This window comes from Corvus moneduloides, chromosome 15, assembly GCF_009650955.1.
Source record: "Corvus moneduloides isolate bCorMon1 chromosome 15, bCorMon1.pri, whole genome shotgun sequence".
Classification (NCBI taxonomy): Eukaryota; Metazoa; Chordata; class Aves; order Passeriformes; family Corvidae; genus Corvus; species Corvus moneduloides.
The window spans coordinates 10,153,080-10,179,277 of NC_045490.1; positions in this window are offsets into that span (position 1 = coordinate 10,153,080).

The window sequence follows — 26,198 nt, forward strand, 5'->3', positions numbered from 1 at the left end:
GGGAAACTGAGCTTGACTTGCCTGTGGCCAGTTAGGTCTGATTTATATTCCCACTACCCATCACATATTCTTTGTTCATATACACAAGATAATAAGGCTGAAAGACAAAAATGAGTATGCTGATAGAGAATTTATAAAAAGAGCAGATGATGGTAAGTAACGACCATTAAACTATGTAATAAATCCTTGGTGATAGTGCAAAACTTTGCATCTGCTCACAAGGTAGAATTATTTCATTGCTTGCAGGCCTTGTACATGGAGATATGTCAGTGCATCAGCATCTTCAGGGACACATCCATAATAAAGATAATACTAATTTTCATAGCAATGTTTTTTCCTGACAGGCAAAGGTAATTAAGTGGTTAAAGAAGAACTCAGTTTTCTACCTAATGTAAAAAATAACCCATGCATTTTATGTCTCCTACTCTTCCAACTTTCACCAGTGTCAGGCCACATTGGTTTTGCATTTACGGTAACAACCTTTCAGAAGATAGGAGACAGAGCATGCTAAGTGTGGGGTTTCTAACCACTTTTCTTTTGGGTCTGATGTCTTGGCTATCCACAGACCTTAAATGTGACCTGATCATGGCTCTGAACTAAACAGATTTAATGGTGAAATAAAACAATATATCCAAAATGAGGTGGAACTAACAACTGAAAATAATAAGGAAATTAAATGTCAGTAATTGAAAAGGTTTCTAATGTCTTAGATCCAGCACAATAACTCTCCTTTATCATTTATCCAGCCTTGACACCAGTTATTTGCTCTTGGAAAGTTTTGTAAAGGTATATAGATTGATTATAAGTGCTGTATTTTCTACACTTACTCTACCTAGACTAATTGAAAAGCCGTTGCAGAGAGGAAATTGAGTTGGTGTTCGGAGTTTGTGATTGTGCTCTGATCTTCAGGAAGCTGTGGAAAATCTCCAGAAAATTAACTGTTTAGACTTGAAAGCGCTCCATTAAGCTGAGGTAATGGGCAGATTCAGCATTCCTCAACAGTGATCTCGGGTTTCTTCAAAATCTTACTATACTAATCATTATTTCTGCACCATTCAGTCCTGTATTTTCTAAGTTTGCATAGCATAAATTGCCAAATTACCTCTGCAGTTGACAAGGCATCATGGCAGAGGCAGGTACATTTTGTAAGTTTTGCACTTACTGATTTAAAAGAAAACACAGTCCCAGGACAGCCACTCCCAACACTAGATGGGTTGTTAAAAATCCCCATAAGAATAAACACATGTGTTGAATCTTCATTTTTAGTGTTGTTCATGTTTGGGTGTATAAAAAGGAAGCTTGTTTTTGGGCTAGACCCCTGTGAAATCCATCCCTTTGAGGACCACACCCCTCCTCTGCTGCAGGAACAGTCCCTGTGCTGTCAGACCCTCTCAGCTCTGTATCACTGGTGACATGTCACCATAGAAGCATCACAGAATGGTTTGGGTTGGAAGGGACCTTAAAGATCATCCCATCCAGTTCCACCTCTCTGGCAAGGGCAGGGACACCTGCCACTAGACCAGGTTGCTCAGAGCTCCATCCAACCTGGCCTTCCAGGGATGGGGCATCCACAGCTTCTCTGGGTAACCTGTGCCAGGGCCTCACAGCAAAGAATTTATTTCTAATACCCAATCTAACCCTGGCCTCTGTCAGTGTGAAGCCATTGTCCCTTGTCCTGTCACTCCAGACGCTTGTGCAAAGTCCCTCTCCAGCTTTCTTGGAGCCTGCTTTTTCAGTGCCTGTTTAGGCACTGAAAGGGGCTCTCAGGTCTCTCTGGAGCCTACTCTTCTCCAGGCTGAACAGCCCCAGCTCTCTCAGCCTGTTGCGTGGTTTCATATCCCTTCTGACCTGCAGTGCCTTCCAAGTGCAGAAAATTCTTTTCTTTCCTTTTTATGCTTTCCCTTTTAACAGTGTATTAGTGGCACAGAAGGCCTAGAAATAAAAGCTTTCCACAAAAAGGCTGCAACAAAATACTTGATACCCGGGAGGGATAAAGGAGACCTTGAAATTACAGCCTGCAATATATGGCTCAGTCCTGCTCACTGGTACTAAAGGCATTAATTTCTGAATACTGTCTGCTTTGGTAAGTAATTTTTGTGAAATGCCTGGAGAAGCTGTTGCATTTTCCCATATATTATAATGAAGTATGGTAGGTTTTAGAGAGATGAAGGACTTTGCAAAGGTGCAGCAGCCTGACACCAGGATTCATTTTGAGCATGAGCTGGTTCCTATTTTATCTAAGCCTGATTCCGTCATCCTTGGAAAGGAGGGTGCTTGCTTTTGATGGTGAATCTTGCTATAAGTACTTATTTGGCATGCCAGTGAATAAGAAAAGCTATCATGATTTGACATGTGAAATGTGAACTCTCAATTACTTTTATGTTGTTTTTCCTTATGTAGATCGGGAGTGAAAAATATATTTTAATTAAAAAGTGAAAGATGATATCCAGATCTCAGCATGCCTTGAGGAGAATAATCTGAATTTTGGAGTGCTTCCTAAGTCTTGGAGCAGAGCTTATGCTGCACTTCACAGGCACGGGCAGCAGCTGTGGCTGATAATGCTGACTGATTTATTTGGCCATTATCTGACAGTTTCTTTACTCACTTTAAGGGAAAAAGAGTCTGCAGAGACATCCTGCATATTCAGATAGCTGTTATTGTAACCATCCTTTGTTTATTTTATATTTTGATTCCTTTTCCCTTACAGGCCTATTTTTTTAATGCAAATGGGAATTACGAGAGTGTGTTTTCCACCTTCCTTCATCACCTCCTGCCCAAGCCCTTTTGAATCCCTTGACCAGCCTCACTTGAATTCGATCACAAGATGAAGGCTCAGAGATACTAAATCTCTGAAAGTGCTGCACCAATAAGCGGTGAAGGAAAATCTGGCTCAGGTAAAACCAGGGTGAATTTGATTATTATGCATTTTTGCTGATGTTTAGGTTATTAGCTGGCATCTAAGAGGGGCTGGCTGCAGCAAATGCAGCAAACCAAACCAAAACCAAAAGCCACTGAAAATGCAAGGGCATTTCTGAACATGTTGTATGCTGAGGTCATGTTGGGAGAGTGGTTGTCCCTTGTATTAAGGAGCTGAGCCTCTATCCCCCATGTCACTAGAACCTGGCATTAGATTATTTTGCTGACCAGAAATATAAGCAAATTAGCTCTGTTGCTTAAATGAATGCCTGAGTTAAAATAAAAAGGATAAATCTTGGACAGTTGGGCATAAACATCTCCTAATGCATTTTGAAGAACTATGTCTGAAAATGGAGTGTGTTTTCCTTGCCTGTGTTTCTTTGTGGTCATTAAAGGCATCTCACTCTTAATAAACAGTAACACATTTCTTGAATCACTCTATTAAGGATAAAGACCTTGGCTCCTACTCCATTAGGGTAAGTGGACTCAAAATAAAGCTTTTTATGGAGCTCCCTCTAATTTCCAGATGTAGTGCACCACTTCAGCAATAGAATAGGGCCTTTTTTTAAAACAGATCATTCTATTTACCCAACACTTTGCGAAGGTAAGGCTGTTGAAAGTAAACCATCTTTAATATCCACCCCATAATGATGCTTGTACTTTCCTTTGAAAGCTCCAGCTGCTCAGGGCTGAGATCACCACATACTGACAGATACTTCAGCTGGTACTTCCTCACAGCAGCCTTGCTAAGTGAGCCTAAATTTAGTCCATGTCTTGTTGAATAATATTAGAACTGTAAGACCCTATGCTATGAGATTGGCAATCACTATGCTTGGTTGTGTGTGGTTTAAGCAGTGCTCTGTGTATGTAAAATCAACAGCTTGAAAAGGAACCAAAATCAGGTATGACAAAAATATAGATGGTTAATTTTCAGTATTTAGAAAAATACTATATAGTATAGAAAAAATAGAAAAAAGAAATCTCTATTATCTGCATGTCTTGTTCTCTTTAAAAAAGTAAACCAGAAAATGAAAAATTAAAAAATGCAACTCCTATTAAATTAGAAAGTGCTGCAGACACTTCTGTGCTTTGCTCCAGAAATAGCACAGAGGATGTTTATGGCATAATGACACAAAATCTCAGTGACTTTAGCACTGCAGTAGGTAGGAAGCTCAGGAGCAAGAAGAGGGAATGGGACCCCCTTCCCAGCCCCTCTGCATCCCTTAGCAGAAGGTTGTGTTGGGATATCAGCACCCTTCCCACAGCAGTGCCAGGGTTTACACTCTCCCTGCCAGTGCTGGAACTGGTGGGAGATGTGGTGCACGTGGTTGAAGACTTCTGCTCCCATCCCCTACTGAGAGACCTTATCCCCATCTCCAGGTATGTGGGAATGGACAGGACTCACAGAGGGTGTTGGTTTAAGCTTTTCGATAGGGTCTGTTATACAGATCTGGTGTGTGCAGAACATGCTTTTAGTTGGGTTAAGGGGTCCATGAATGAATAAACAGGGTCTTCCTACATTAGCCTTTTTGACACTCGAAGTCAGGATAGAGCTCATAACAATTGTTTATTTAATATTTAATTTATGTCACCAATCATCTTTACTTGCAAGGAACTGATTATATTAAGCCCTGGGAAGCCAATGAGTATTTTATTACCAATTCCATTAAGGCCAGCATTTTATTCCTTGCCATCTAAATCTCTGTGTTTGAGTAGGAGAGCTCATTACTTTAAATATGAGAGCAATGGGTGAACCTTCCCAATCACACCGTCTATTATTACAGTTAGTACTGGGGTAGCTGCAATGCTAGGACTCTTCAAATAAACAGTCATTAGGTATGACAGTGATAATGGAATGTGCACTGTGAAATTATCTAATTACTGACACTTCGAGTCTGTATCAACAATTTGTTTTGAAATAGAATATAATTAAATTATTTTGCTCCAAGTACACCCAGAAGAGCAATAAACTTTAAGACTTTCACAACAAAGAGTGAACAAAAGGTGCCATGTGAGGATGATTTTGAACATTTGGAGGATAATATTCTTGCAGAAAATGTTTGTCATGGTTACCATTCTTGGACCTGCTTGCCGGGCTCTATTAAAACCTGTTGATGGTTATGGAAATGAAAAGGATGTTCCCAAAGGAAAGGGAGAAGATGAGAATAGGAACAGATACTATTGCACCCCAGAATGCTTTACTGTTGGTTATGGAAGGTATCCAGAGTCTGATTTGAACAGTAATTGCTTTGTTTGGTCACAGCTTTGAAAAGTAATGTAGCAACATGAACAGATGCATCTAATCTGTTATTTGGAGTAAGAATGATTATAGATGCTTTTCAGGGTGGAAGGGCATCACTGCAATTTGTTGATACAGATTGTGAAACAGAAATATGAGTTGGGGTGCGAGTAATAATCAGAGTTAACCGGTGTCCTGGTCCTGATCAAAGTAATTTTCCTCCAGCTGAAACCAGGACAGCTGGACACTTGGAAAGATGTTTGATCCCAATCCGTTAGTTTTCCACAAACCTGAGTGTACGAATACTGCAGGGGGCAGGCTGTATTTCGCAGAGGTGGAAGCCCTGGTAGGAGCGTGCCTGTGCTGCTGGCGATGGAGAGCAGAGGGAACACAGGACCCAAAGGAGGGATGGGGCTGGGAACCCACCCTTTGCTTGGCATCGCTTGTGCTGCGGGTGCTGCTGGTCTGCTCATGGGACACCCAGATACAAGGTGCTGTTATGTTTTCTGTCTCCTGGCTCATGGGAAAGCATGGAATGAGCTTTGCTATGAGTCCCCAGCAGGGAGATAGACTCCAGAGATATTCCAAGGGAGGCCTTTCCAGTCCCTAGCACATGTACTCTTGTCAAGAGTAAAATTCAGAAGTGAAAAGACGTCAAAGGAAAGAAAAAATCTGTTCCAGATTACACTGCTCATAGCTTGCTACAGCTCCTCCCTGCTTATGTCTCTAATAAGAAATCTAGGTTGCATACATTTTTAAAAAAATATTGCTTTTCATCTAGTAGCAAAAAAACCTTGGGAACAGCATTCTCCTCTCATCATTTTTTGGAATTAATTAAAAGACATATAACCCAGCTGCATAAAACAGCCAAGAATGTCATCTCTCAAGTATCACAGCCTTTAATAAAAGTCAGTGGCACTGTTTGTGACCATCTGACGTTTACGGCTGCTGCCTCTGAAGTTCATTGTGTTTCAGCAGCCACCTTGGCTCGTCTCCATTCTTGCTTTAACCTCAATGACTTTGGTATAGTTATTCCAGTGCTGAACATCACCCATTTTGTCTTCCACAGAATACGAGGTCCGCTGCTTGCTTATCAAATATGAAACTGTGTACAACTGGGCAACCTCATGCTAATGGAATCAATACAGCAAAAGAGATCTCACAACCTCACTGCACTTTTTACAATTTATTTTGTTCGTCACCCATTAATTCTTATATTGATTTTGCTATAAAACACAAACTGCATTCCTATCACAGCCCAAGAAAAAAGCACATTGATTATATTGGAACAAGGTATGTTGTAAAAACGAAATGCCTAAAACATTTAAATGTAGTAAGCTCTGCTAAAGTCCATAAATCACATTGTTTAATGTTGTGAATGAATGGTGCTGCCTTAAACAAGGGAAAAATATGGCACCATAAACCAATTTTGACACAAAATAACAGTCTCTGTTTCTCTGTACCTGCCGTTCTAGAAAAGCTATCAGTAATGGTTATGGTTGTTTGCAGGTGTGGGGGGGGAACATTCTCACTATCCACTTTAGAAAGTTCCTTCAAAGTCACTTTGTTAAATTGACAACAGCGGTGTTTTACCCGGCTATAAATAAAGCCTGATTATTACCATGTCCTGTTTACTTTTATCATTCACTCATCAAAAACTTTTTGATGGATCATTACTAATGATCGTTTCAGGAGCTAAAGTCAGGCCATGTGCTTGACTGTTATTGATGGGGAGGGACTGCAGCTGCTTGCTACCAACCTCAGTGACTACACCATCTGCTGAGGATCATGGTCATCATTCCAGCTTAGAGGGAAGATGGTTCAAAGGGAATTCAACTTTCTGCATCACTTTTAACCCTGAGTAGAGAAAACCACTGCTGAGGTTTAATTCTGCACTGTGAGGGTATCAGCAGTGAGGAGTGAAAAAGGAGAATTTCACGGTGATTACAAAATAGGTGCTTTTTATCACCGAAGTTATGACTGCGGAAATCTACGCTAGTTGAGATTCCCATAGCGTTTCAAGCCTTAGTCAAGATCCAGGAGTTCACTAAGCCCAGTACAAGGTCAGGAAAGTCATCTTGGAGAGCCTGCAGCCAACTACAAGACAAGTGACAACAGCCAGTCATGGATGGATTTGAGTCCAGCAGGAAACAAAGGAAGGATGGGGGTAAGAAGGATTGGGACTGCTGTCAGCAGCTTAAAAACCCAAGCTGTTTCTAAGGCTTTCAGGATCTATGGAAATAGATTGAATAGGAAGGAAATAAAGAGAGGAAGGCAGGAAGAAAGAAAAAAGGAGTGTGATCAAGATGGATATTGTGCATTTGCATAACATTTAAGCTGGTCAGAGAGGGGGCCTTGGCTTCCTGCTCAGTGTTGTGTCTGTGTGTGGCACTACTGCATCAACCCTTCTGCCAGGTTTTCTTGAATGAGCTTGGGAAGGGGGAGAACAGGAATTAACATATCTCAGGTCAGAGATCATAAAGCAAGAATGGAACTATTTACTGCCTTAACCTTGGATGGGTGCTTCTGTTTAGTTCTTGTTTCATCTTGTTTGATGCATTTACCTTTTTGATTCATTTTTTCTCATGTGTTTTTCTCATATGTGAACCAGAGCAGCTGCTGTAGAATCTGGGACAGCTCTGCCAAACTTTATCTGTCAGCTAAAGCCTCCCTGCTTCCAACTACATCACTCTAAACCACAGCAAAACTCAAGTGACTGTACAGAGGCTGCTCTACACTTTGTCTAGCGAGAGGAGAGTTTGTTCAGTTTCTCCGGAAAGAAGATGAGAATTTGTTCTAAAGGATGTGAAAATTCATTAAAACTGCTGAGACTCTTCCCACAGATGGGCTGTCCCATTACAAGGCTGGTAGAAGTGAAGCTGGGTGACAACCCTTGGGACAGGCTGTAGCACTGGACAAGCACTGGGGGAAGCCAGATCATCTGGAAGATGGGCTGGGTACAGATCCTGTTTTGCAGGGAAGGAGTATTATCTGTAGGAAGCTGGCAGATGAGAGACTGACTTTCTTGCTCAGCAGGAAGTTTGCAGCTGCAAAATTCCAGTTAATTCCTGGGTGCTTCGTTATTTGAATTCATTAGCACCAGTTTTCCCTGTGTTGCTGTCAATCTTTAATCCTTTAAAGATATAACAGGTCTTTCTGATGGGAAGCTGCTCTTGTCCCTTTTGGGTCAACCATGTTTTTTCCAGTTCTTTGCGAAATTGTGCCACTGGTAGAGCACACTAATTCTGTCCTTCTCCATGGCTTTGCAGGAGAGCAGGACTTGTTCCTTGCTCACTTTCACTCTCCCTTTTCCTCCCAGTCATGGGGGCAGGGGGAGTTAACAGAATAATTTTGATGTTGAAACACCTGTGAAATGGTTTCCTACTCCTGCAAGAGGGAACTCTGTGAGAACTATGCTTATCTGAAATGTCACCTCCAAGGATTTTCTAAGTTAATAATTAAGTAAATTATCTCAGGTCTCTCATCAAGAAAGGCTCTGTTTTTCCAGGTTTAAACTCCTAATTTTTTATTGCAAGGATCAGTCCTGTAAGATCCTCAGAAGTTTAGTAGGGACATACTGTCCTGATCATAGCTCCTTTGGTTGGTGGCTGCAGAGCTCCCCTGGCCTCTGTGAGTGGCAGGGGGTACTGGTCCCTGCTGAAACAATTGTGGAAACACAGAAAAGCTGAGAAACTGGAGAGGAAAATAATGAAGAAAATAGCCTCATTTATTTTTTTATGAGTCTTAAGCCCATCTAGCTGTCACGCTTTGCCTGCAGGCGGCATGTCTGGGAGGGCAGGTTGCTGTGACAGATGGACAGGAGCTGCTCAGAGAAATGGCTTTAGATGGGCAATTTCCTGCAAGTTGGTGGAGCTTTACAAAGTCACAAGCGTAAGGAATTAGAGGCAATCCTCTTGCAAACACTGGGAAGCTGAAAGCCTAGACCCAGCTTTTATAAGGCTCTGCTCAAAACCCAGCTGTCGCCACTCCACGTGGCTGTTTCTTTACTGATACCGTCGCTGTGTGCTGGGGACGTGCAACAGTCACCAAGCCAGGAAATACAGTGTATGGGGTTCTCTGCAGGAAAAAGCAGGGCCTTTCTTTGAGGCCAACAAGCAAAGTTACAAGGGGCAAGTTCAAACGGCAGTCCCCGAGCTTTCCTTTTCTCTTTTGTGGAGCTTTTCTAATGAGCAGCTCCTGCTGCCTTCTTCCCTTCTAACTGCAGCACCTGCAGGAGGTTAATGATCGAGCCAGGCAGATCTGGGGCTCAGCTCACACATTAGGAGTCACTAAGTGCTTTCTTCTGTTAAAACTAAGGTGTATTTACAATCCTGCCTTTTATTTATCTAATGAGGATAATTATCCACTGTCAGAACAATATGATCCACTGGTGCTAAGACATCACTTCTAGAGATGCAGATGTTTTCCTGCAGGTGGTTGAAGTGTCCCTGCAGAGCAGAGTGGTGGGGAACTGGCCTGGGGAAGCAAAAGCCAAGCTCAAAGCCTGCAGAACAATGGTCCAGACCTGAGTAAGTTGAAAGGATTTCTCTTGCTCTGAGTTGAGTGTGTCTCTCCCAAAGTGAAAACTGAAGTTGCTGTGATGCAATGCCAGGAGCCAGGGGTGAAAGAGAAGGTGTGTGGAGGGGGAACCTGGACCTACATGGTTTGTTGGTTTTTCTGGTGCAGGATATTTTTTGGCTTGGTTTGCTGTTTTCTAAATTTTTGTAGGTCAGTGTCATGGCTGTGGTATTAGTTAAGCAGTTGCTTAAACATAACTGATGCTGTGGAGAGAATGTAGTCCAACTTCTGATGTGCTTTAGACACCTGGTTACCCAATAGGTCTTGTTTTTAGTTTCTGTTTTAGGCAGTTTCTCTTTTAAGCAAGTTGTTGTTAATTTTAAGTGCTGGTCTGTGATGGCCCACTCTCCACTTCTAAGAAGGTGCTGTGCCCTCAACTTGAAGTGCTTTGTACTTACTTGAATTGCTGCTTTCTTCCTCAAACATAGGTAATTGCTTTTGCTGCAAAATGCTTTCTTGGATGATTATCAATTGACTTGTATTAATATTTACAATCACTTTTTCGTTAGTAATTTTTTTTGCTACAATAGGAAATGAAATGTAAATTAACAACTGTAAAGATTAAAACATAATGAAATAGGACATGAACTCCAGAGAACTAATGAGTAAAGTGGCTTGAAGGCACAAAAATATGTTCTTCAAAAATAAACATACAGATAAATAATAAGATAAGTAATTTTGAGGCATTAAACCAACAAACAGAAATACCAAATGTGGGATAAATTGTTTCATGTCAAAGTTATAATTGCATTCTTTTTTCCTAATAAAAAGATGAAGTTTCTCCCTAAAATTAACCAACTGTGTAATCGCTACATGGTAGATTTTTTCCTACCTTACAAATCAGCACTTCAATATGTCTCTCTGTTTGTTTACTATCCTTATCTGGCTACTTAACAAATGCATTGGTTTAGTGAACTGAAACTGTTGTTTGGTTTTTTTGGGTTGTTTTTTTTTTAATAGTATTTGCCTCCAGTACTTTCTGTTTTCAAAAGAAGAAATCTGTATCTGAAGCTGCTGGATGCTTTTATGAGGTGTTTAAAGCTTGTCCAAGCTAACAGGCATTAGTACCTGCTTCAGCAAAGCTCCCAAGCCCCAGTATCTATTTTCCTTCATGAGACTCAGTTTGGTGGCTGGCTTTAAGAGAGTACATAATTTCTCTTTTTTAACCAAGGGCTAGAGGCAAAAGTCTGTGCAAAGCTGTTGTTGGCTGCTTTTTGGGGAAAACCCCTCTTTGACTAGATAGCTGTGTTGGTGCATCTGAACCCAGAGCTGACCCTGAGTTAATTTGTGTTGCTGTAAAGGTTGGCTGTGTTTTGACTTTGGTTTAAGTGGTCTTGGATCTTGTGAAATCACAATGTATATCTGATTCAGTGTCTTTAATATTCTTTCACGTCCTGCTTAGCATGTTATAGCTTTAGCACAGTCCAAACATCTACATGTACACCTCAAGTCTTTAGGTATGAGCCTAAAATACTCCCCTATAAAATTGAGGAAGAGGTTCCCAAGGCATTGATCACAGAGGGGTTAATCCTCTAGTCTATTAATGTTGTCAGGGCTGGGCTTCTCCCTTCTGCTCATGGTTAACCATGTACAGAGGAGATGGAGAGGAGCCTTCAGGGAGTTGCTCTCCCTGGTTCGATAAGGTTAGGACAGCACTAGTTGCCAGGAGGATACAAATCTGTTCGTAATCTCAGGCCAGTTGGGTTACACAGCTGTAGTCTGAGATGTTTCTTGTCTTGGCCATCTTCCAACACTCCATGGGGTTTTTTGGTTGTTGTGGAGTGTTATAGCGGGGATACTGTAACACAATGCACCAAACCAGGAGGTCCGTGGAAAAGAAATATATATGTATGGACAGATTCTTGATAGATGTTTCAGAGATGTTTATTTCCCCAGCTGCATGGCCGGGGCTCTGCCGAGGAACTCTCACAATCCCCCGACCGAGGGTCCTTGCCCGTGCCGGGGAACACAAACCAACCAATGGGGAACGAGGCTGAGCAGGGGCAGGGAAACCCCGTGTCTGTGCCCTCAGGGCCCCTCTCCCAGGGCTACGTGGCAGGGGGGAGGAGACCCCGACAGTGGAGTGTGTTTTCTGTGGTTTTTATTTTGTCTGGGTTTGGGTTTTGTTTGGTTTTTTGCTTGTTTGGATTTTTTCTGTGTGTGCTTTTGTTTTTTGGGTTTTTTTGGTGATTCTCTCCCCCATCCCGCTGGGGAGGGGAAGAGTGAGTGAGTGGCTGTGTGCTGTTGACCTGCCTGTTATCTAGCAGGTTTTGGTGGCCTCAAGGATACAGCTTGATTGGTCAGTTAGTGCTTTCCAACTTGGTAGCACCTCAGGATGAGCAATTAGACTAAACATAAATTAATATCTTGTATACTGTTTCCTGTAGAAGATGTTCTATCCTAGTAAATATATCTGGAGGAAAAAATTCCTACTAACATTGATAAACATTGTCCTCCACTTTTCCATAACCTTGGTGGCAGGTTACACGCATACTTTATCTGCTGAATGCAGACTTGGCTCTAGGAAGTGTGTGTTTTAGCTTTCCATAAATAAAACTAATGGCTATAATTTTCATTTTTGCTAGAGACCACTTGTATCTAGTTGGATAGATCCTCAGCTGGTGCTCATTCTTGCAGTACCACTACAGCCAGCGGAGCTTTAATGCCTCACACCTACCTATGGGTGTTTCATGGCTCTATCGAGTAAATGTAAATTTACACCCAATTGCGATGCCAAGCCCTGAGGATAGCTCAGGGGGAAGGCGCAGCGTCACACGAGTGACGTCCCCTGGCAGGGCTCTGGGTCATGTTTGCTTAATAGCTGGTTCCTCACTCTGGGAAGCGCACCCCAGGTTCAGGTGTAAGGCGCGTGTGCGGCGATGAAGAAGCAGGAGAGGACACTCCGTGTAGGTTCCACAAACGGGAGTTTATTGAAGGTGAAAGTCCAGGGATGGAGTGACAAAGATCTGAGGGTTACCAGGGGTTTTATACTGGGGACGGAAAGGCAGGAAAGGGGATCACAGCCAGTGGGAATAAGCGTACTGGGAGGAGTCAAGGGGAAGGGAATCAATGGGGATTACACAGTGGAGGGACTTAGGGAAGGGACCAATGCGGTGTCGAGTAACATAGAAACTTATAGAACTTATACATATTAACACAGGGGAATGACAATACATTAGACTCATACATAAAACAAGGTCGGGAAAACACTAACCAATCGTAGAAGAACATGTAAATAACAGAATAGAGGGATTGTGGGCTCTCGCTGTACCTGGAGAGCAAAGTGCTTAAACATGGGATTCTGACCACCACAGTTTGCTATTGGTGTCTTCCCCAGTGGTCACGGCAGCTGGAGCCACCTGCACTGCCACACCCAATCATTGCACAGAGCCTGAGCTGGAATGAGAAACAGGCCTAATGAAGTTTTGTAACTGAAATCATTGTTAAGGTCTTGTTCATTTTCACTATAAAAATATTCCAGCTGAAAGGATTATATTTACAAGTGCTATTTATAATTAAACATTTCACTTGATTCACCCACAAACAGAATGTAAATCGTGTTTTGCTCTGCTAAAAGGCGAGGAAAAGGGAAGGTGTCTCTGAGTAATTTATATTACATTTTGTGGTTAGCAAAAACACAAGTTTATGCAAATAGGGATTTTTTGAGGTCTGTGTATTTTACTTGTGAAGGTTCTTAATTTCGAATGGGCTCCATTGGGCAGAGGAGTAGGGAAAAGATGGACTTGCTCCTCCCCTGCAGTGCAGCTGAGCAGCTGCTGGGCTCTGTGAACAGGGTGGGATGGTGAATGCATCTCCCCATCAGTGGCTGTTAGAGCCAGCCTGGCTCACAGCAGGTGTTGGTAGTGGGAAAGGTATTTATTGCACTCTGTCTGGAGATCCAACTTCATCTTGAAGTTCTTTTCCAACCGCAATGATTCCATGCAGGCTACAGTGTTACGGGTGGCTTGAGCTGCTGGAAGATGCTGCAGCTGACAGATGGGATGTTTCTGACCCACCCTTGGCTGCACCAAGTATTTTCACTTGGAGAAAGGCAGGGGATCCCATCCAAAAATATTCCTAAAGAATTGTAAAAAATGAAACAAAAGGAAATGTTTTCAGGATCCATGAGCTTGAGCCTTCCCATGGGCATGTGGTCAGTAAAACTTTCACAACAAAGGAGTGTAGCTTCATTCAATGATTTAATTTTATACATAAACTGTAAAAGCATATTGTGTTCAGCTTAAATTACCTGCCTTTTAAACTCAATTTTTACTATACTTGAGATATTTATCCTTTGGTTTTCCCAGGTACTTGAGAACTGAGTCTTCAACTTACATTTGAAAAGGAAATATTTTCATTACCGTGCTGATTAGGAGCTCTAGCTAAGGGTTAGCCTCTGCTTGTGTTAGATACTGTACAATCATAGCTCAAAAAGATGATACCTGCTTTAAATGCCTCATAATCCAATAGGAAGACAAAGAAAATATATGTATCTAATTACAAGGGAAGGGTCTGATGAGCAGCGGCCCAGGAAGGCAATAACCAAGTGGCAGGTTTCATGGAGCTGTCATTAAACCCTTCCCTGCGGGGAGGGGGACGTGAGTTGTGCTGCCAGTTCTGCGTGAACAGATCTCCAAAATTAAGAAAATTTAAAACTAAAGGCCATCTGCTGGTAGATTAGGTAAATAAAAATACACCGTAATTGGATTTGGTGCTCATTTCAACCTTCTGGGTTATAAATGATACGGAAAAGGTCACATTCCTTCAGGCTATCTGAAGTGGAGTGAATATATTGTCTCATCTTTTCATGACCCCTAGGTTAAAATGTAATATCAATTTCACTGTTGTCTTTTTTCAGCCGTGGAAAATCTCACTTGTGATGCCGTGAGCAGCACAGCATTATCGGTGCTGCCTGGACCCCTGCCAGAGAGTTGCGTGTTTGTATCTCTGCCAACTGTGTTTGGAAACAAGTAGATTTTTAGATGACAGGACAAATCAGTTGGGCTGGAAGCTTCCAGCTCAAGTAATTACAGTTCTGTAATTTCCTGTTTCAAATTTGGTGTTGCAGACACCAGCCTTCAGGTGTTAGGGGAATAGTGGGAGCTAAGCTAGCACAGCTGGATCCTGACTGGAGAGGTCATGTGGCACCTCTGCAGTGGGGTGAGCAGGAGGGGAGGGGAAGGATGGGAAAATGGGAGGGGAAACAGTGGGAGGACTTCCCAGGCAGGAGGTACATCAGGCTGAGCAATCAGAGGATGTGATGCAAGAAAACCGTACCTGTGATTAGTCTTATTTTGACTGTCCTTCAATTAGTTGTTGCCCAGAAAAGCTGTGTCCCATCCCTGAAGTGTTTGTTCAAGGCCAGGTTGGACAGGGCTTGGAGCAACCTGGATAGTGGAAGGTGTCTCTGCCTGTGGTAGCGGGGTGGAATGAGATGAGTTTTAAGATCCCCTCGAACCCAAACCACTTTGTGATTCTATGATAATTGGGAGGCTCTGAAGAGACATATGGTGTGAGGCAGAGATGAGGAATATAATGAACTATTTTCAAATGTGGAAGTCCCCATCTGGAATATTTGTATCTACTTGTCAGTGACACCAGAAGGATACCTGGATTGAGAAAACACAAGTTGGTGGAACACAACTGATGTTTAAATCATATGCACTCAGTTTAAAGCAATAATTAAATTTGGAAACTGAAATAACTGTGTTTTTAGACAGAAATCAGGAGCCAAGACAGAATCCAAAGGAGGACAAAGATGTTGCCTAACTGTATCTACAAAATTCCCTCAAATGAAAACTTTACTATGTGGAGGGCATTGAGGATGGACTTTTACTTCTTTCAGTAATTTCTTTAGAGCTTTTTCTCTAGAAGTATTTATTTTCAGTTTGAAACAATAAAGCACTAAAATAAATTATCCTTTAAAAATGTAATTACAGAAATTGGGGTTTCAGTATGAAACTACACAGGTCTTAGAACTTTCAAGTTGATTTATCACAGGTAGGTGGTCTTTTTCACCTCCTCTTGCTGGTGGGAAACACATGCTGACTTGAACATGGGGCTTTTGGGTGCCCAAGGTACTTAGCTTCAGCCAGCACAAACATGTCTCTGGGCTGGGTAAAGCAAAGCCAAGGATTTCCTGGAGCACTGAAACAAATCCATATGAATTCAGTCTGTGTTCAAGGAAACAAAGCCTATGAAGATAAATAGGGCTAATCTCACTGCAGCCTGCAAACAAACACTACTGTTCAAACCTGAGACAGATAACACAAACAATCCTGGGAAAGCATTTTGGAGAGTATCAAATCACATGACAAAGCCAATATATTGCTCTGTGACTTCCAATTAGAGACTTGCTGCTGTATAATTAAGTTTCTGATGACACTGTATTTAAAGTCATGTCAGTCCTTTCATTTATAAATACTTCTCTGCAGGTGCTTGAGCTTCCAGCTGGAATCTGTTTTTCTAGGATCTAATCCTAGAAGTGGTGTTTTTTTCCCTTCATTTCAATTTTGACTGAAAAAAAAAAATCCCTCTGAACAGCTAAGGTACACAGGAGGGAAAAGATTTGAGTATTCTCAGTATGTTTTAGTTCTGCTGTAGGTCCCAGCTGCAGATACGTATATTTTCTTATCAGCATAATATGTGTGTCCCCACAGTTGCACATTTCTGTAAATCAGGAGTAATTGGACCTGGAACCTGTGCCCTCTGATGTATTTTATACTTTACAAAAGTTGCAAAGGACATTAGCTCACTTACTTTTTTCCCTTTCTTCTATTTATACTCCTTTCCTGAGAGGATCCATGCGCACAGATGAAAGTATCTTTGTTTTTCCTGCACTCTTTGAGGGTTTCCAAAGTGATCCCACTGTTTGGGGTGAGAGAGGGCCTGGGGGTGTTTGGTGCTGAGGCAGCCCCTCTCCCGTGGGTGCAGGCAGACTGTGCTGCTCGGATGGATTTATTTGCGTGGTTACAGTCAGGATGTGCTGGGCTGAATCAGGGCTGGTGTGTGCCTGGCTGTCCCTTTGTGTGACAAAGACACTGACTGGTGCTAAATCTGCTCATGTCTCAGCACACAAAGCAGGGAGTGGAGGGGACTGGGGAGCAGCCCCCTACAGACACCAGTACACTCCCTCATCTTCTGGTGTGCCCAGAGCTGAGAAGATCCCAATCTGAGCTGGCTGCCAGCCACAATGACTATCCATTGGCTTGCACTTCAACTCTTGTGATGATAAATAAATAAAAGCAGATTTTAAAAATTGTAATAAAGAGAAGAGCATCACCTTTGGACTCTGCTTTGCTCTGAACCCCAAAGCAGATACAGCAAACTGAAATTTTCACCCTCTGGTCATCCCCATCATACAGGAGTGAGGGATGCTGCCTGGAGCAGGGATGAGTGTGGCCAAGGTTGTTACCCTCTGCCAGCCTGGGCTGAGGACAAGCTCTAATCTGGGCTGTCTCCTCCCGGGCAAACAGAGCTCACAGCATGGTGAGAGGTGTTAATGCCAGGGACTGCTTTTCTGCAGGGGTCACATCCCCCAAACCAGCCCAACACCTGCTCTCATCAGGCTGCTTGGCTCAGCAGTGGCTTTGCTGAACGGGAGTTCACGGCATGGCATGTGGACAGGATGAGGGACAACCCTGTCCATCCTCCACCTTGTCCTGAGCACTCACCGCCTATGGCAGGGGAAACAGTTAAAGGAGTTGATTTTCTTCTTAACAGCTTAAAAAAGCACTCAAGCTGTTGGTCATTACAGTGCATTTAGAGCCAGATGAGGGTGCCTGCAGGTCCTTTAGATTACTGGTTTTTCTGTGTTGATTGAGATTGTGTGGAGCCCTGAAGGATGGGGCATCTGCACAGTCCCCTGGGGTGAGAAGGACTGTCAGCCCCTTTCTGCCAGAGGGGTGGTGGACACAGGCCCTCCTTCATTCCAAGTGACATTTACTCCATCAAATCCAACAGACATAAATGATGATACCCACAGAGCTGCAGAAGCGTGTGTGTGCACTTCCTGAGGACTGAACCATTTGATTCCATGTAGAATTTCTGAATGGATAGCTGAACTCCTGAGTCCATTAAGCAAGGCAATTTATGGGGTTCTCAAGCTTTGCTCATGGAAATGCATTAACACAGTTTTCCATTTGGCTTGTCGAAAAGCCATTATTCTATATACAAAAAGGGGAAGAAAAGTAATATTTTTTTCGAAGTTTGTTGTGTTGAGTGGTGAAACCTTTGACAATATTGAAGGGAAGTGGAGAGGAATGCCGTATTCCTGTGTTAGGGGTGCTCTCACCAGCCCACATCTTTCCAGGTAGCATTTGCTGCTGCCATTGAAATCTGCATTTTAGTGTTTTAGATGTGATCTAGGAAATGAAGAATGAAGGTGATCCTTGGAGAAGACCAGGGGAGATGTATCTTGGCATACCTGACTGAAATCACCAAAATATACATGAGGAGAAATGGTAAATTGTCCCTGGTGCCATCTCTGATAATTTGGCACCTCCAAAGAGATCTTTAGGACAACTGATAACTTTCAATAAAATCAGTTGTGTTTTGGGATGTTGGTTTTGTTTGGTTTTTTTTTTAATCTTCTTCTTGATATGCTGGCTTCCACTCCCCACTTCCCCCCCACCCCCTTCACCCCTGAACAAGCATTTATCTCCTTTAGGTGTGAGAGAAAGGATGTATTTGAGGGTAACAGATATTATGAAAAGAGGATTTTGCCTGGGCTTGGGAGTACTTTGTCCCCCTTAGTCTTTGTTTCCCCTCCGTAAGCTGAGCACTTGCTCGTGACATCCAGTTTCTCGCTCATGGCTTTGTCTGTCAGTAGGTTCTGTAGACAGAGCAGAGGTAGCTCTAGGCATGTAATTTGTTTCCTGCAAGTATTGGCTAGTGACTTTTTCACTCTAATTTTGAAGAGAAGTGGAATTTATCAGTAGTTAATGCACTTTGTCTTGGAGAGGCAGCCCATGTAATCGTGCTGTTCGATTTAATGCATTAACAGCGTTTTACTTCCTGTCAGGGTGATGCTGCCGAAGGCAGGGGCAGTTGTGGAAGGGGATACCAAAGTAAACAGGACATATTATTCAAGTAGATGAGTAATTTTAGCCTTACCTTGCTCCTTGATGTTTCCAGGAGAAAACACTTTCAGCACATCAATACTGGGACTTAGCAGCAAATCTTGCTCATCTGCCACGCTAGCTAAGGAAACACTGTATTATCTCAGGCTCCCATGAGAAATTCACTTGAAAATGACAAAATGAGCAGGACTTTTTTTCTTGTACTGGTGACAGTATCTCCAGGGAGATCTACCTGAGGTCAGTGTTGTACAAAAATCGCTAAGTTGGGCATTAAAGTGTCTCTTTATACTGAGTTAATTGCTGCTTATCTCTGAATTCCTTGTGCTGGCCTCTATTTTGTGTTTTTTATTATTAGTTACTAACATGTAACTATCAGTAAGGGGGATATGTAGGTTTGAGTAACCGTGTTCTGACTTAGGAAGATGCTTCCCAGCTCCCTTTGACAGTTCACATCTTGCAGGTAGAAAGTCCTTATTTCTGTTGACTTCAATGGTAATTTTTTTATCAGTTTGCTGCTTTTTCAGTTAGACTGCAACAATCTGTCTAGCTGGTTTTGCTTTACTTAATAGTCTCTAGAAAATTGCTCTACCCGGCAAGTGTAGCTGAAGCCTTATGGGTAGTCAGTAAGAGGGTGGTTTTGTAGCCTTCTTATGGAAATGTCTTTTAAACACCAATTTCAGCTAAAGTAGCTTTCTATTGCATTTTTTTGCCTATGGCACAGCATCCAGCCATGGTGGTTCATTTTGTTTTTATGTACTAATTGCTATCTGCTGGCTGAAATCTTGGCAGTTTGTTTGAACAAGATGATGTGCACAAGTGTAGGAAAGAATGGAGAGTACAGATAGGCCATCCCTGCAAAAAGAGGCGCATTTGCAGGAGAAACTCACTTCAAGCCTACTTAGAGGTCTGACAGATGAAAGATGACATGTTTGTACACATACAGGGAAAAATGGCCTTTAGAAAGTAGTGGGCAGTCTTTACCATTACTGCTTCTGTCAATACAAGTGAAAAAAAACCCCCCAACTTTAAAGATAGTTCCACAGCACACAGGTAACTGCAGCTCAGTGCCAGGAGGCAGACTTGTACCCAAATGCTTGAAAACACTTAAGGAAAAATTAGGTAGGAAAGAAAATTGGAGAACAGCAGTAAAGTTAACTCCAGAAGATTCAGAGATGTTAAGGTGAAAGAAGAATCATAGGATGATTTGGGAAGGGACTTTGAAGACCACCTAGTTCTAACCTCCCTGCCACAGACAAGGACACCAAGAAGTATGGAAACAAGCTAATTAATTCGAACAAGAACAGTGATGAGGAAAATGCCCAGACCAGGTATTTCATTGTGACTGTGAACAGTCAAGAGTGTGCCAGCATATGTGTGCTCACACTTCTCTGCGAATGATCCTCAGGCTCATGGAGATAATTTGAGAGGAGGTACTTGGGTGTATGGTTTTCCTTGTTCTTTCCTTCTTTCTTTCATGTTTTCTCAACTCTCAAAAAAACCAAACAACTTTTAGAAAGGTGGAAATTGAAGGTTCTTCATGTTTTTGCCCTGTGGCGCTCTCTCAGAACAGCCAGTGTGGTTCTTCAGGCTTAATATGGAGCTCAGTAGACCTTCAAACGTGGTGGGATTGTCCATTTTTACCCATCAGTGAAGGGGTAGAAGTGATGCAGGATAGAAAGCTGTTGCTGCTAAATTATCTCACTACACAGAAACTTCACTGGTGTCCCTCTTCAGAGCTGTCTGACTTTCCCCCAGCTTTCTGGTGAGATTTAGGGTTCATGGACCTTTCCCAAGGCTCACGATTCATCATGGGCTTAATGGTGCTTTCAGGCTTGCAATGCAAGGTGAGGCTTGCAGGATCACTGTCTCTGGAGGTCATAGTCTGAAGGTCAGGCAAGCACCTCTCTGTAATGTGCTTTATAGAAGGCAGAATGTTATTTCCTAGATTATCTTGTACAACTTAACACCAGGCTGCAGTTTGTCCATCGCTGAACCACTGCAGCATGTGATAACCAACGTGATGTGAAGGCTCTGCAATTCCTGCTGATGATTCGCAGCGGATCATTTGATATTTAGGGCTCTATTCATTAATGAGTTATGCTCCATTTACCTTGTTTTCTGTGGAATTTATGAGTCAAAAGTGCAGAGTGCACCAAAAATGATCCATTCATCAAATTCCTCTTCTCTCTGTATAATTGGCTAACTCATCACTGCAGCCCCCAGGGGAACACTGTACAAAAGGTGTGTCCCGCATGAGAGAGCAAAGTGGCCTTAGGAGGGAAAACAAGAATCTGGCTTTTGTTTGAGTCTGCAGGTTGCCCCATTTAGTGTCTTTGTGCTGTGTGGGCAGGAAACTTCCCAAGCCAATTTGTTTTCTTGTTTGCTGCATGCACAGCCCAGGCTTTATGACAGCAAAGGAGGTGTCCTGCTCATCCACAGGTCCCACTGAGTGCCACCATTGCAAGAGTTGAGAGGGAACAGAGGGAGGAAAAGGCCATTCTGATAATGTAGATCCATCTGCAGTTTCTGTCTACGTGTTAGCATAAACCAGGTCCATGACACAGAATAAGGGGGAGTTCGTCGAGTGACAGAAAATCTCTGAGAAGACAGAAGCCACAGCATGAACCAGCTGTGGGAGTGCATGGGGTTGGTGAGGGGGGGAGAGTATCTCAAATCAGAAGAAATGCCCTTTGCTTGTAAAAAACAGGAAAATGTCTGCAGATCACAGCATCTCTAGTTGGCATATAAACAATAGCATTCTTTCTTTTTTTTAATGTTCTTTTTAGTTAAGCACATAAATACTTACATGTTGGCACAATTACTTAGGCATTGACATAAGCTAGAGAAGCAGTTTAAGAGCTATGAAGACAAAAGAATAACCATTGCATATATCCTTTGGATTTCCCACCACCTAATGGGCAAAGCCCTAAGCAGAAGACAAAGAAATAATAATTAGAACGTACTGCTTTACAGGATGAATTGTGAAAATGTCTCTAGCGCTGTCGGCAGTGTAGTGTGAAGATACAACAGCTTTAAATGACCTGTCTAGCTGGTAAAGCACGGAGCCTAATGTAGATTAATTCACCATTTTTAGCACTTGGTACCTTGTTTAAAGCTGCTGTTGGTATCTACAGCCTCCCACAATGTCCTGCAACCCTGCCAGACTCTCTTCTTTCCCTGGGTTGCTTGGTGAATAATCATTCACCATTGCGGGTACCTGGCACATGGTCTTGGCTGACTTTGGGAAAACGGAGGGTGAGGAAAGTGGGATTTAGAAATGAATAATAAAACTTGATTTCATGTGATATGAAAACTTAATTTCATATGCAAATTGCTAAATTCTGCATTGTTGGGGAGCTGGTTTTCACTCTTTTCCAGAGAGTGAAAATATGTTGAGATTTCCAAATGTCTTGAATATAAAATCAGAATATTTTATAACAGACCAGAGGTTTTGGTTTATGGTAATAGGAGCAGTTGAAGCAAGCAGTTAGGATTCACCTACAAGCAACAACTCATGAGAAAATCTCTGTTAAAAAAATATCTGGCCCAACACTGCTTGCTACCTGCTGCGAGCTGGATGAGCTGGTGCTTCACCAGGCAGCACCAGAGAGAGGGGACACAACCGTGGAAGACCCTGGTCATGGTTCCTGGCTTTCTCTGTTGGACAGACCTATCATTCCACACAATTAAAAACATTTTAAAATGTCTTTAAGCTTTAAAGCTGAGTCAGGAAAGGCTAGAAATGCTCTTGGGGCTCCCAAAGCCTGTGTTTGGTTTCCACAGAGCCCAAGAGGTTTCTTATGCTGCAGTTGGGGTGCATTGGTTGGTGGTTTGGACAGAAGGTGGTGAAGATGGCCATTACCTTGGACAAGTCCTGGCTGTTGGGTTGAATTTGGGTGAACTTGTGTGCTTTGTATGACAGAAATGCAAACTGATGTTGGCTGGAGCTCTGGCTTCCCCACACTCCTGTGAGTGGAGAGCAGGCAAGGCAAGCAGGCAGATTGGGAAGGGGGAATCCAGCCTTCCTGGCATGTAGGCAAAATTGAGGTATGATTTATTATGCACTTCAGCTCTATGCACAAAGAATGCTTTTTTTGGTATCAAGCCGGCTGAGGATGTGCTCAGCCTCCTCCAAGAAGGGAGGTTCCAGGCTCAACCTCTCCAGAGCAGCTACAGGACTGCTGAGCTCAGGTCTCAGTGCACCTTCCTGCAACAGGGCTTGCATTTGTAGGTGCCAAGCTTGGAACGAACAACGCTTAGCTTGTAAAATAGAGGGAAACTCCTGGTGGGAGCCTAAAAGAAGAAAAACTAATCTCCATAATTTGTCTTAATTGCTGTAGTTAAAGAGAAAAAAAAAATCTGTGTGTGTGAGTGGATGCAAGAAGAAAATACTTGGATGTGTTTTGGATGTCATGAGTATTAGAGCTTGTATGAATGTAATTTCTGTTGGGAATCAAGTCTAATAGCAATGTAATTTATATGAAATATATAGCCAGAGATTGTGTCTTGGTTCCGCTGAAGTTAATGGTAAAATTCCAGTGTCCTCAGCAGCGACAGGATTTGATGCCTGGAGAAATGTTTTGTTATTAAAAGTTTATTAACACTTCATGTGGAAGGGCTATCTTCCTGTGCTCTGTCTGTGTAGGTTTAAGAGGTGAACTAAACTGTAGAAATAATGCACCAAACCTTCCTTCTACCCTGAAATTCTCCACACAGTATTGTATTAAAGACTGTATTGAAAACATTTGCCAAAAAGATTAAAATACAGTTATTTTAGACAAAGAGTCCTGTTGGGGAAGATGAAACAGGAAAGACTTGGAAATATGATTGCCTGACAAAAGATTTTGGGAATATGAAAACTACAGGCAACATCGAAATGAAAGCCACTTTTGAAATACCAGGTCTTAGTTACTGAACAACTAGAAAACAATGGTATGGCCACTGAAGTAATCCCCTCTTGATGGAACAATACCCTCTGCTTGCAGGCAGGTCCAAGGGTCAGAGCAGACCCTACTAGCTCAGCAGAAGGGGTCCAAAGAGTAGTTTTTAGAAGTTAAGATGTAACACTTTATGGTAATATAAGAACTCTTATAGGCTGTATGTAAATGCTATAGGATTTGTATCTTGTATTAGATTGGTTAGTGACAATTAGAATATTCAGTACAGAAGATGATTTATTGTATTGTAACCAGGACTTCAGACACTTCTTTTCTCTCTTCTATTCACTCCTTTCCTCTATTCCTTACTTCCACTCTATTCCTCTCTTCCACTTCTACTCTTACTTCCACTCTTGCTCTTACACCCTCTCTCTCTCTCTCACCTGCTTACTCTCTTGGGCCTGCTCAGAGCTGAGTCAGGCAGCTCTGAGCAGTGCCCCTATACCCACGCCTTTACAATAAACCGACTGTGTCCCAAGACCTGCCTATAGAGATCTCTCCATTCGTCTCCGTCTCCGTCCCGACCGAACTCACCCATAACCTACAGAGTCCTCAGAGCAGGGTATAGAGAAGAGCTGTAATGGATTTTTATCCCCTTGAATTTTGCAGTATAGTAACTCCTACTGAATTACAAGAGGCAACCTGCAGAAACAATGGCAATTTTACTTGTTAATTTTCCATCTTTTGTCATTGTTCCTGTGGGATTGGCTCTTCACACATCTGATGACTCTTTCCCTTCTCTTGCTTCTGTTTGCCTGGGATAATCTCACTCTTATTTCAAAACGTATACAAAAAAATATCTCACACTTTTTCAAACTTAAAAGAAATTTTTGGGTCCTACAAATATACTGTATGGCTATCTCATACCAGAAGTGCCACATGTCATTTTCTTTTCATCCACATGTACTTCAATAGCATTTTTTTATGATCTTACTGTGCTACCAAAGCTCTACTGCAGTTATAGATATTGCTCTGTGACATCACTTTTGGAGATTGTTAATCTTACAATTAATTCCCACCATAATCTCAATTAAATGTGCAGACACCTTAGCTTGGTGCGCCTGTCGATGGGAAATGGCTGGTCTCTGTTGTGACTGAAAGTACATCACCTGCACATGGAGCTGTTGGCTGCTTTCCTAACCTTGGATAAAGGTGCCCTGCATGGAAAGGGAAACTCTTGGCACAAGCAGAAATGCTCTGGTTTGCTCGGTTTCAGACCAGTTTTGCTCCCAGAGTGTGGGATTCATGGGCAGTTTATGCACGCAGATGAGTAAATTGGAGTTACTCACTTAAAGGATTTCAGCAGCTCTCCCTGTGTGCTTTTCTGCATCTTTAGGCAGTTAAATACATTCATGAACCTGGCTGTTTGCTTTGAGAAGTGGCTGGCTGCTTAAACACAGAGCTAGGATATCCCTGGATATTGGGATGGAGAATGTCCATGGCTTATGATGGCTGAGGGCTTTCTTGTGTTGGGTCGGTGAGATTGAGCTGCTTGTTTGTGGGATGATGTTACCAACCAACACCCTGAAGACCCCTAGGACCTAAAGAGAACTTGAAAATTCCCTGTACAGCTCTTCATCTATGTTAGAGGCTGGAGAGAGACAAATTTATTAGTACTTCAGAACATTTTTCTTGTTAATATTTCATACAAGTAAGTTCCTGAAAGGCTTGAAAGGAGTTTTGAAAAATTACCAAGTATTAGTTGTTAGCACTATTGATAGTGGTGGAAAATTCAGAGTACTGAGCACTTGGAAGGACCTGCCAAGATAAAAAGGCTGTGATTATGGGGGTGGATATTTTTGATGTATCTCTGGAACAAGCCAAAAGGTTGTAAGGCTGTATGACTTGTGAGAAAGCACTTCTTCTTATAAGCATTTGTAGAAGAAAAGCCTGTTCCTAATCAGTGTTGAAATCTGCCTAATTTGAAAGCATATATTGTGAAATCAAATCTGAAATGACAGCTGTGTCCACAGCTGCCATGCAGCAGGTTGTAACCTTTGTTGATGTCTTGAAAAAAACAGAACAGGAGTTGATTCTTAGCTGTCAGTTCTGCTTTCCTCCTTTTGGCCGCATGGCGAGATTTCCATTAACTGCACTATTTTCCTTTAAAATTGTCCAGACTGGAAGATTTATTCTGCCGCTTCCTAAGATTTCTTACTCTGCTTCTTCCTTCCTATTCTGCTGGTTCTTCTATTTTGTCATGTAGCTCTGCTGAAATAATTTTAATCGAAAGTCATATTTATAAACTTGACATCATGCAGGATTGGGGCTGGAGAAGATTTACTTTCTTGGGCTGAGGTGTGAAGAGTAAACAGGGCTGGTTCTCAGGTGTGGTGCTGCAGCTCCCAGGCCAAGCATCACTTATCACTTATCTCCAAGAAAAGCAAGTTGAAACTGCTGAATCAGCTGCCACCTAAAAGGCACAAGCATTTAGAAATGGGATTTGGG